The following is a 12,477-nucleotide window of genomic DNA, read 5'->3' on the forward strand; positions in this document are numbered from 1 at the left end:
CTCAATGGTAGTCTGACTTTCCAGGGACCTTGATGTGGGGTGGGGAGAATGAGTCCATTTGGGCCTACCTCACAGGTTGAATTAGAGCAAGGCCAAACCTTCCCCATAGTAATTTTGCCTACACGTTGTTTCTCTTTGAAATCAAACCTTGTAACTTTTTTTTGCTGACAATCACTCTTGACTCCTCTTCACCTTGGGGGGCCTTGGTATTGATGGAGGGCAGGGACTGAGGCTCACCCATGAAGAGTAGTCCTCAGACACTTCTGACCTTTGGGGGGGCCCAGGGTCAGTGGGGGAGACAGAATGATTTGGGCATAAGGTATCTCTGGAGTGAAAGAAATACTGCTCAGTGTGGGGTAGTAGGACCCCCTCCTGATTACAGCCCTCTTCTGACAGGGGAGGCCCCTTGGCTGCTCTCCTTCAGCTCTTGCTTCCAGACTCCAAGAGACAGAAGAGAAGAAATTCTGTTGAGTAAGCATGGATTTCACCCACCAACCGGCATAGGTGTGTGGACTCACAAATGCTTCCCCATGCGTTTGTCCAGCATCTGAAACTTGGGCAGCTAGACAGCAGCACCACTGCTGACACTCCAGCCTTCTCTCAGTCTCCATTTGAGATGCAGCCATGTACAGACAGCCAGAGAGCTGAGCTGCAGTTCTGCACAGAACAAATGTTCTCTCCCCTATGGCCCTGACTGGGTGCTTGGGTGGGTGCAGCCCCATCTGCAGCTCTCCTGCCTCCCCTTCCCTCCCATACTCTGGCCTGCCTCACCTGGTCTGACTCAGGGAATGCTATTTGGGGCATCCTGGGAACCTTCCAGAGAGTCTCAATGGCCCCAGAGGGGGGTACTGTGGGGCAGGCAGGGAGCAGGGCTGTCTCTGTCGCATCTAGAGCCTCTGAACCAGAAGGGCCCCCGAGTGTTGGCCAGCGCCTCCACAGCCGGCAATTTCGTTTCTGTTAGGCTCCTGCTGTGTGCATGTCCCCTTCCAAGCACAGGCACTGCGCTCACGCCTTCCTGCTCCTGCCCCGTTCAGGAGCGGCATTCCTAGGACTCCCGACTCTCGGCCTAGGACAGGACTTTAAGTAGGATCCCTTTTGTTAGGGCAGGCAAGAGATGCCAGAGGTCAACTATTCAAAAGTTGCCATGGCGTCTCTGGCGGACACTGGCGTCTCTTCACCAGGAGGATGGTTAGCGCAGTGTAAGATGACTGGGACGTCAAGACCCATGAACATGGAGAATCCCTAGGTTTGGATCTGGTGGGTCTTTGGTGATCTGATGAAGAGTACTTTCAATGATTAGATGATAAGAGATATCAGATTATTGCAGGATGAGGAGTTCAAGTGAATTGGGGAAAATGCTGTCACCAGTGTGATAGATATACTTTCTAGAAGTCACTATGGAAGGAAGAAGTTCTAAGAGGATAGTGTTTAGAAAAAACAGATCACGGGTCAACATCGATGCCACACCAAGAAAGTAGACTTGGGAATCTTTATCTGTGAAGAGCAGGGAGCCAGTTGAGTAAAGGACAAGGCAACGAGGGCCCAGCTGGCGCAGACAGAATGAAACAGGATCCAAAGCAGAGGCTGCAACCCCGGCAGGAGAGCAAACACTTCTGTGAGCGAGTAGAGGGATGAGCAGGGGTGCACAGAAAGCTCACATGATGGAAGGAGCCAGAAAAATGACAGAATTCATTCCCAAACAGTCACATATTCTCTGTGAAGCTGAAGACAGGGGTGTCTGCTAAAGAGTGAGTGCACAGACCAGGTGAGCATGATAGGCCCTGAAGGCAAGAGAGAGAGAAGGTCATGGCTGAGACCATGCAGAGACCCAGTAGAGCTTGCAGCTCCTGGGTCCCAGTAGAGAGGACCCAGGAGCAGTCCCAGGATAGGCGCTGAAATGGCAGGGCCTCTAGTGGCTCAGTTGTTAAAAGAGCCTGCCTGCAGTGTGGGAGACCCGGGTTAAATCCCTGGGTCCAGAAGATGCCCTGGAGAAGGAAATGGTAACCCACTCCACTATTCTTGCCTAGAAAATTTCAAGGACAGAGGAGACTGGTGAGCTACCATCCATGGGGTCACGAGGAGTCAGATACAACTGAGAGATGAACACTTACTATGAGGTCTGGGTGTTCACCAATCCAAGGTCACAAGCGCAAGAGGGAACTACACTTGGTTTCAAGAGAGCAACTGAGGAACAAACGATCTGTCAAAACTTAGCTGGACAGAGGAGGTCAAACCAAGGTGAGCAGGGCCAGGCCAGGCCTAGACGGCTACCTGGAGGTAGACAGCAGAACGTTGGCCAGACCTGACGGAAGGGCCTGAAAGGAAGAGGCTTACAGTGCCCTGGAGACCTCACAGCTTCATGCAGAGAGAGAGAGAGAGCTCACGTGGTGGGGAGGAAACGTGCTATTCTGTAAGCGGCATCGCTAAGGTGGCCACTGTGCTCTTTAAGAGCAAGTGTGATGCAAGTGACAGAAAACCGCAAACAAGGGGGTCTCAGCAAGAGCAGAAAGTGTTTCTTTCTTGTTCGTGTAAACAAAGTGCAGTGCTCAGCAGCTCAGAGCTGTGTGTCACGGGGAAGCAAGCTCCACCTCGTGAGTGCTGCCGCAGCTCAGAGCACATGCTTTGGGGAGGCGAAACTGTGGTGGCTATAAAAACAGCATTTTTCTTTCAAAGTGACAAAATACACATGCATGCCCAAACTGTCACCTCTATGCAGGCTCTAAAAACAAACAAAATGGAGAATTTGAGGGTCTGCTTCAATAGAAAGCCACTTTCTAGGGAGAAGAAAGCTTTCTAGCCTTTCAGAAGCTTCATGAGCTGCCAGTTCTTTGGACTGCTGGACTTGATGGGCCCCAAGAAGACACGTGGAGGAGCTAGGGAGTACAGCCTTCAAACCTTGCCCCTCAAACACAGCCGAGGACCCGTCTCCTGAGACACACGGAGCGACTCACAAGTCCCACTCCAAAGCCTCCGTCTCTGAACAAGCACAGCCACCTGTTGTCTGTCTCAAGCACATGGAACACTCCTTCCAACTCACTCCTTTATAGGCCAAGCACATAACTGATACTACAGCAAAACAAAAACAGTACAAGAAAGGAACAGTAGAGGCCAACATACTTGTGAACAAAAACCAACAACTGCCTAACTGGCTATATTAAAATAATAACAGGTTATGACCGAGTACAATTTGCTCCAGAAATGTAAGAATGACTCAGTCTTAGAAAAAGATGTCCAACAAGGAGTAAAGGAGGATAATCAGAGCATCATTAACATTCACCAGTTGATCTTTTAAAAATGCTGTGAACCCTAGGAACAGACAAAGTCAACAATTTAATAAAAGTTACCCCCCAGAAACCTCAAACAAACATCATACTTCGTGGTGAAGCATTCAAAATGCTCTCATGTAATCCAAAGATGTGACAAGCCCACGCACCATCCCAGCTAGTCAGACATGGTCAGCCTCGACAGTGGGGCCTCAGGCACATCACGAAGGAAGGACTGCAAAAACGCTTCTTCTCGGCTACAACCCTATCAGCTAAAATCCCTCCTGTTACAGACCACTTAAAAATGTCACATGAAAAAAAAAACCTGAATACTTTTTAACTGTACACCAAGCTAATGCGAACATTTCAGAAGAGGAAGAAAGGAAAGAAGGGGGGAAGGAAAGGAAAGAAAATAATCTTGACTATATACAGTGAGCAAGGAGTGAAGCTGGCAGCTGCTTCAGCATATTTGCTCTTTTTCTATCACCTAGAGCCTCAGGGTGGGCAGCAGACAAGGCACTGGGTTTCCATGAGAGAGGAAGTGAAAGCAAAAACCATGAATGAGGCGCTTCAGAGGGGATATGCTCTCAATTAAACTCGAAACTGGGAAAAAGATACTCTCTGCACAAGGAAACTTGGCTATGTCAGTATTGGCTCCACATGGAGAAAAATGTATGAAGAGAAGTTTTTCCTGAGAATTAGATACTCTCATTATCACTTGGGGCTTGTATTTCCACGACTGGTCTATTCCAATAAACCTAAGCCACAAGATAAATGTTAAGTGGTAATGGATGAGTTTCACCCTGTGATACCTACAAAAGCAAAGGAAAATCCTCTCTGAAGGAATATTCACTCAGCTCAGAAGTCATAGAGTCCCAAAGGTATTATCTCAATAAATATCTGCTGAAAATCAAAATTCACAAAAGACACAAGAAAACAAGAACCAAGTAAGCAGAAGTGGATCACCAAAAGTTTCAAACATTGGAAATCATAGGTCTGTAATACAAAATAAATTTGCTTTTAGAAATAAAAGCACATAGAAAACATGAGGGAAAGAATGACGGTCCATCAAAAATATTAGGCAAAAAATTAGGAGAGCGCTGGAAGTGAATGATGTGACCTTTGTAACCTTATAAAAAACTCAAGGGAGAAATTAAACAGTAGATCACACATAGATGACGAGACAACAATACACTGGAATGGGAGCTGAACAAATGATTCCATTGCAACCAAAAGGTTAAAAGAGGTGGGAAATACAGAGACGAAACTAGAAGACATGAAGAATAAGAGAGAAGCTCGCACAGAAAACAAGCAGGATTCCAGAAGAGGACAGAGAAAGCAGAGCACAGCCAGTGTTCAGAGAGCAATGGGCGATTTGCCAAAAGCGATGCAAGAACATTCAGGTCAAGCAATCACAACACGCCTGCTGCTCTGAGACACACTCAAAGCAAAACATCCAGACTGCAAACCAAGAGAAAATTACAAAAGCCTCCAGAGAGAAAATACCCATCTTGAAGGGAACAGCAGTTATGCCCTGCACAGGCCGCAGCTCAAACTGGGAGGCAGAGGGCAAGGCAGTGGCAACTTCAAAGCAATGAAAGAAAACAACCAGAAAGTAACTTGGCCTTGAATACTAAAAGGCTGTTTACAATAAGTAAAAAATAAAATGGTTTACCACTGACTAGTAATTACTAAAGGAACTCCCCCAAAAGCATGAAGAGGAGTGAAAACAATCCCAGACAGCAAGATGGAATGCAAGAAAGAACCAATTTTTAAAAAACATGTTAATATGTGGTCCTATGGATTGCATTGTATCCCCACAAATTCCTGAGTTGAAGTCCTAATTCCTGGTGTGACTGTATGTGGAGGAAGGAAGTAAATGAGGCTACGTGAGGTCATAATGATTGGGTCTTGATACAAAAGAATGAATATCCTTAGAAGATGAGACTCCAGAGAGCTCTCTCTCTCTCTGCCACGTGAGGACACGGCAAGAAGGCCACCATCTGCAAGCCAGGAAGAGGGCTCTTGCCAGAAAATGAATCATCCAGTACCTTGATCTTGAACGTGCAGCCTACACAACTATGAGAAACGAGTGTCTGCTCTTTAATCCCCCCAGTTTACGATGTTTTGTTGTAGCAGCTGGAGCAGGCTAAGACGTGTGAAAGTGAAAGTTGCTCAGTCCTGTCTGACTCTTTGCGACCCCAGGGACTCTACAGTCCATGGAACTCTCCAGGCCAGAATACTGGAGTGGGTAGCCTTTCCCTTCTCCAGGGGATCTTCCCAACCCAGGGATTGAACCCAGGTCTCCTGCACTGCAGGCAGATTCTTTACCAGCTGAGCCACCAGGGAAGCCCAATTGTGGATAAAGCCAAATAACACTAACAAGATAGCCCCCAAATAATATTTTCTCATTTGGAAGGTTAAAGAAAATAAGACAATACTGGATACAAATGGTGTGAAAAGGCATGAGGGACATGATTAACAATGAAATGTTCTCTGGTTTCTACGTGGTTCACAAAGAAATCAGAGACAGCCATAGGCATAAAGGTCAACGCCAAAGTGTCACAGAAATGGAGTTTACTACCTTCTACCTAGCAATAGAAAAAAGAAATCAATCCTTGAGAGAAAATGGATAGAAGAAATTTAAAAGTACTAAATAATCGATGATAGAAATGCATTTGTATGCCTTAGCAATCACAATAAATAAAATCACCAGCTCAGAGACAGATTATCAGATTGAAGTTTTTGTTTTAATCCAGACAAATACTCAAAACAAAAGACCACAGAAAAATTCACCATAAAAGACAGAAGAAGCTATAGTAGACTTAAACTATCAATGTAAAACAAACAGACTTTAAGGCAAAAATCACTAACAGATGTAAATGACAAAATGTTCAACTTGCCAGAAAAAAATTTTTAACAACTGAAAATTTATGTGTATCTAATATAAGTGCTTCAAAATACACAAAGTAAAAAGTGTTAGAACAAGGAGTAATGGACAAAACCAGCAACAAAGTGGAATATTTAGACACACTTTTCCCAAAAACAGACAGAGCTGAGGGCAGAAGCTTAGTAAAAACACTGAGCAATACAACTACCATGTCTTGTACTCTGCACCCAACAGTTCCAGTGTAGGCACTCTGCTTAAAAATAACACACGTGAATGAAAAATTTCAACTACTGTAAACAGGACAGTTAAAGTCTACACAAAAAACAAAACAATACACAACGAAACATTGGGATAAAGCTATAGCATCTTCCAGGGGGAAAACTGACAAGCCTTTTAAAACCTACATTTTTATAACAGAAGAAAAGAACGTCAGAAAATCAAGGAGTTACACATTCCATTTTGAAAGTTAAAAAATAGTAATGAGACAATAATGAAGTGGCAAAAATCAATGAAATAAAAATCTATAGAGTATGACAGAAAGGACCAAGAGCTGAATTAGCAGCATTTGAAATAAAAGCAAAGACAGGGATTTCAGTAATGGAGAAGAGCAGTGGGTAGCCAACATCAGACTGAACACTGTACCACTTTTAAAGAATGGCAAGAGCTTGATAACTGGGCCATGGGGAAGGGCCCAACATACTTGAATGCAGAGGTAAATGCGGGCTCCATTTCTTAAGCAACACTTTGCCAGGTAACTTTGTACCCCCTTCAACCAAAGGCTGGATTTATTTCCTTCGACTTGACTTGGGGCTCAAACTTCTAATCTGTTAGGGTCTACTTTCTTATTTATGCCTCTGTCACCATCATGAGCGGGGCTTCCCAGGTAGCACTACTGGTAAAGAACCCGCCTGCCAAAGCAGAAGACACAAGAGATGCGGGTTCAATCCCTGGGTCGGGAAGATTCCCTGGAGGAGGGCATGGCAACCCCACTCCAGTATTCTTGCCTGGAGAATCCCGTGGACAGAGAAGCCTGGCCGGCTACAGTCCATGGGGTCACAAAAAGTCAGACATGACTGAGCAACTTACCACGTATGCACAAATGCGCCATCATGAGGAGAAAATGCTCGTTAGTTCCCCCGTAGTGGAAGGATGAGAAACACATATGGCTGAAGCATCTCAGCTGAGCCCAGTTCTGAATGAGAAGCAGAGCTACCCTCTGGGCCCAGCCTACCCTCAGATGCACAGATGAGACTGTCAGTGCTTGAACTCTGAGAACTTTGCAGCCTCTGGTGACACAGCAGCAGCTGAGACAATGTGGATCCATTAAGTGGAAAAGAAAGAGAACGGGTCAGACACACCATTTCAAGATTCAGGAGCTAAAACTTTCCCCAAACTGATTACATATCACCCCATAGATTTAAGAAACGCTTTACAAAATTGAAGTAGGATCAAGGAAAATCATATCTATGCACAGCATAGTGAAACTAATGAACACCAAGAATAAAATCTGAAGAGCAGCCACAAAACTAATAAAAGTTCCAAAACAGAAAGTAAGCAATGAAAGGGGACAATGCCATGACATCGTCAAAACACTGGCAAAAAATAGCTTCCAATCTAGAAGCAAAAATACTGTTCAAAATTCAAAGGTGAGAAATGAAATATTTCCTGCCGTATCAGTAACCAATGACGTCCTAGTCACCAGTGATTGCAGCCACCATGCATGGTGAGCTGGTGAGCTCTGAGGAAGCTCAGGATGTGAAAACAGGATACTGGCCACAGGTAGCTGAGACAAAGTCACGATTTCAGTGAGCCCAGACTCCTGCATCTTCCCATACATAATAAAACACTAAATTCCTTAACTTGGGATATTTTTAAAAATTATTTTAATTAATAATAATCTTTTGATGTTCAGACTAACTGCCCTTTGCTGCAAAACTTCTAATAACCTGACTCCTCCCCGCATCCCCTCCCAATGGTCTCTCAGGGTTACTTGAGATGCTCTCTCTTGGGCTTAAAGTCCTAAAAATTCCCACAGAATAAAACATAACTTCTCAACTTTTAGGTTGTGAATATTTTTTGGTAAGTCTGCAAAGGTTAACAGCAAATTCAATGAAACAAAAATCTCAAAGAACTTATCCCCAGCGGACCACACTAAAAAAAAGAAAAAAAAAAAATATGTGAGCTAGAAAAACGATCTCAAACATAAGCCCAGAAATGCAGAGAAAAAAAGAAAGAAAAGAAGCAAATGTGAGTCAATCTAAATGAATACTGAGCAGTAATAATGAGGTCTTGGAGTGTCACTACCTATAAAGAACTACATACGTTAGCCCAATGATATCAATAGTGTAAAGAGTGGCCTACGACAGGAGCGGCACAGGGGTCAGCGAGAAACCAATACACGCGGCCAGCGCTCTGAGAGGCGGTAAACACGAAAAGAGACAAGCCTCGCTGCGTTCCAAAGACACCTTTACTTTTGGTCAATGAAATCTGCATTTTACAGACTTCCACAAAAGATGCCCCGCCTCCCCCACCCCCGCGCCCCCACCGTTTACGTGTGCGAAAGACATTCTCGGCTCCCAGGGGCTGTAACACCAAGCGGCCGGCTTGGCCTCAGGAAACCACTAACACGCAGAGGCGCCAAGGAGCGGGCCAGCTCACGGAGCTGACGAGACCCCCCTCCACGGGCAGAGTGGAGGCCGAGGCTTCCACGCCAGCACAACTGCGGCCTCGTTAAGCAACTGCGGGCGGAAACGCTCAAACCTGCGCAAAGGCCTCAAGCCCCAAACTCGGCAGACTCGCTCTCGGCCCGGAAGCGGCCAAACACAACCGGAATTACCGCGGAAGGAGTGTGTGCTCCTACCGCACCAGCCCCACCGCTCCCTCTGGCGCCCCTAGCGGCCCAGCCCCGCTTGGCGGCGCCAGGAAGCTCCAGTGGGATCTCCAGAGCTGGCGGTCGGGGGGTAGGGGTGGAGGGTGGGCAGCCTCCTGGGCTGGTGCAGATGTTGGGTCAGAAGCTAGTCATTGGCATAAGCTGCAAACAGTAAATAAAGGAAGGGTGGTAGAGCATCTAATGTCAGACAAAGGTGATTCCAACACAACGTGCATTACTATGATGGTGAGCTTTTCCTAATTACCAAAGGGTAAATCCGAGAGGCTGAAATGATTCTAAATGGGTAAGCATCTATTAACATAGCCACAAAATTTAAAGCAAACTTCAACAGAAGTAAAAGACGAATTGGTAGATTTCAGTACATTTTTCTCTGTGTAAGATAGAACAATTTCAGTTCAGTTCAGTCATTCAGTCGTGCCCGACTCTTTGCGACCCCATGGACTGCAGCACGCCAGGCATCCCTGTCCTTCACTATCTCCCGGAGCTTGGTCAAACTCATGTCCACGAAGTCGGTGATTCCATCCAACCATCTCATCCTCTGTCATCCCCTTCTCCTGCCGTCAATTTTCCCAGCATCAGGGTCTTTTTCAATGAGTCAGTTCTTCACATCAGGAGGCCAAAGTATTGGAGCTTCAGCTTCAGCATCAGTCCTTCCAATGAATATTCAGGGTTGATTTCCTTTAGGATGGACAGGTTTGCTCTCCTTTCTGTCCAAAGGACTCTCAAGAGTCTTCTCCAACATCACAGTTCAAAAGCATCAATAGAAAAAGGCAGGACATTAATAAAGGTATAGAATATTTGCACATCATGGCTAACAGTCTTGACCTAGTAACTGTCAACTTCAATAATATAACAGCCAGATAGTTTACTGGCAAAGGGCGAGTTTACTCAGGAACAGCAACAGAAATTTCAACTTCAGACAAGCAATCTGGTGCCGATTGTAAGCAAACCCACAGGACAAGAACGGAGAACTTGCTTTTATAGGAAAAAGGAGGAGATGGCGGGGCCGTGATGATCACCGAAGAGTCCATTGGAGGAACTGAGAGTACAATTGATGGAAGCTTCCCATTGGTTCTGCTGCTGCAGACTGGCTGAGTTGCCTGCTACGGAGAGGTGTCTTTTCTGCTGGAGAGTAAGCAGAGGTTAGTTCCTGTGGAGATGTAGGCCCCTTGTCTGTTCCCCTTGAAGTAAGTGATTATGCATGTAGGGGGAGAGCTCCCCACTCCAGGTCTGTCCCAGCAACAACTTTAGCTGAGATTTCTTTAATTCCACATAGCATATGTGAATTATGACATCCAACAACTAAACAATGTTGTCAAGGGACACAGAATAGTCACCAAACATTTGTCCATATGCTTGGGTATAAAGCAATTCTCATCAATTTCAATGGATTGAAATCTGGCGTATGTATGTGTTTTACCATAGTGACATTAAATAAGAAACTAAGAACAAAAATTAAAATACTCCCAAATATTTGGAAATTGAGCAATACATTCTTGAATAGTCTAAGACTAAAAAAAATTATAATAGAAATTATAAAATATTTATATTAAATTGCAATGTGTCTGACACATTATTATCTGTGGTATAGTGCTAAAGCCATGCTTATAAAGAGAAATTTGTGATCTGAAATCATATATTAATGGGGAAAATCTGAAAGTCAGAGATCTGGGTATATATTTCAAGAATTAGAAAAAGAATAACAAGCCCCAAAGAAGTAGAAACAGACTAGTAAAATAGAAATGCACAAAATAATAAAAATCAAAAGTTATTTCTTTGAAAAAATAATAAAACTGATAAACCTCTAGAAAGAATGATTATGGCTAAGAGAAGACACACATTATCAATGTAGGGAATAAAAAGGATGACATGTCTATAGGTCCTATAAACATTAAAAAGATATGGAAAAAGGTACCATCTAGGAATAGGCAAAGAGTTCTTAGAGTTGATACCAAAAGCACAATCCATAAAAGGAATGATTGATAGGTAGGCTTCATTAAAATTAAAAACATGTTCTGCTAAAGTCTCTGTTAAGAAGATGAAAAGACAAACTACAGATGGAGAAAATATTTGCAAGCCATGTATCCAACAAAATGTCATCCAGAATTCTAAGGAACTCTCAAAGCTCAGCAATTAGAAAATATCCAACTTGAAAGTGGGACTCTCAAAACTCGGCAATTAGAAAATATCCAACTTGAAAATGGGCTAGAACACATGAACAGACACTTCACCAACAGGCAGATGTAGGTGGGAAATAAGCACATGAAAAGATGTTCAACATCACTATCCTTTATGAAGATACAAGTTAAAGTCACAATGCGATAGCACCATACACATTTCAAAGTGGCTAGATAGCATATTCAAAAGCATTGCCGACTAAGGTCCACCTAGTCAAGGCTATGGTTTTTCCAGTAGTCATGTATGGATGTGAGAGTTGGACTGTGAAGAAGGCTGAGCGCCAAAGAATGGATGCTTTTGAACTGTGGTGTTGGAGAAGACTCTTGAGAGTCCCTTGGACTGCAAGGAGATCCAACCAGTCCATTCTGAAGGAGATCAGCCCTGGGATTTCTTTGGAAGGAATGATGCTGAAGCTGAAACTCCAGTACTTTGGCCACCTTATGTGAAGAGTTGACTCATTGGAAAAGAGTTTGATGCTGGGAGGGATTGGGGGCAGGAGGAGAAGGGGACGACAGAGGATGAGATGGCTGGATGGCATCAGTGACTCAATGGACATGAATCTGAGTGAACTCTGGGAGTTGGTGATGGACAGGGAGGCCTGGCGTGCTGCGATTCATGGGGTCGCAAAGAGTCGGACACGACTGAGAGACTGAACTGAACTGAAAGTAAAAAATAGTGACCGCACCAAGTGCTGATAAGGATGCATAGAAACAGGATCATCCACACACTGCTGGTGAGAAGGTAACGTGGCATCGCCACAACAGAAAACGGGGAAACAGTCTGACAGGTTTTTCTAGAACTCAACATACAACCACAAGATGACCTACACTGCACTCTAGAGCGCTTGTGAAGACTTATGTTCACAAGAAAACCCTGTGGATAAATGTTTATTGCAGCTTCATTCAAAACAGTCCCAGATGGAAACAACCCAGATGTCCTTCAATTGGGCAAGTAGTTAAACCATCTGTGGTCCATCCGTGTCATGGAATACTTCTCAGCAATAAAAAGGAACAGACTCGTGATACGGGCAACAACGTGGATGAACCTGAAGGGAATGATGCTGGGTGAAGAAAGCAACCCACCTCCCCCTCAGCCAACCTCATTATGGAGATTCATTTGCATAACGATATAGACTTTCTCAACTTTGCAGCTGGTGATCAATAAATGAGTGAGTTGGATGTGGCGAGCTCTTGTCCTGAGCTCGCCACTCGCAGATCCACCAGTGAGAAGGGCACTCCCACCTTCTCCAGCCTACA

Source organism: Capricornis sumatraensis, chromosome 11 (genome assembly GCF_032405125.1).
Source record: "Capricornis sumatraensis isolate serow.1 chromosome 11, serow.2, whole genome shotgun sequence".
Lineage (NCBI taxonomy): Eukaryota > Metazoa > Chordata > Mammalia > Artiodactyla > Bovidae > Capricornis > Capricornis sumatraensis.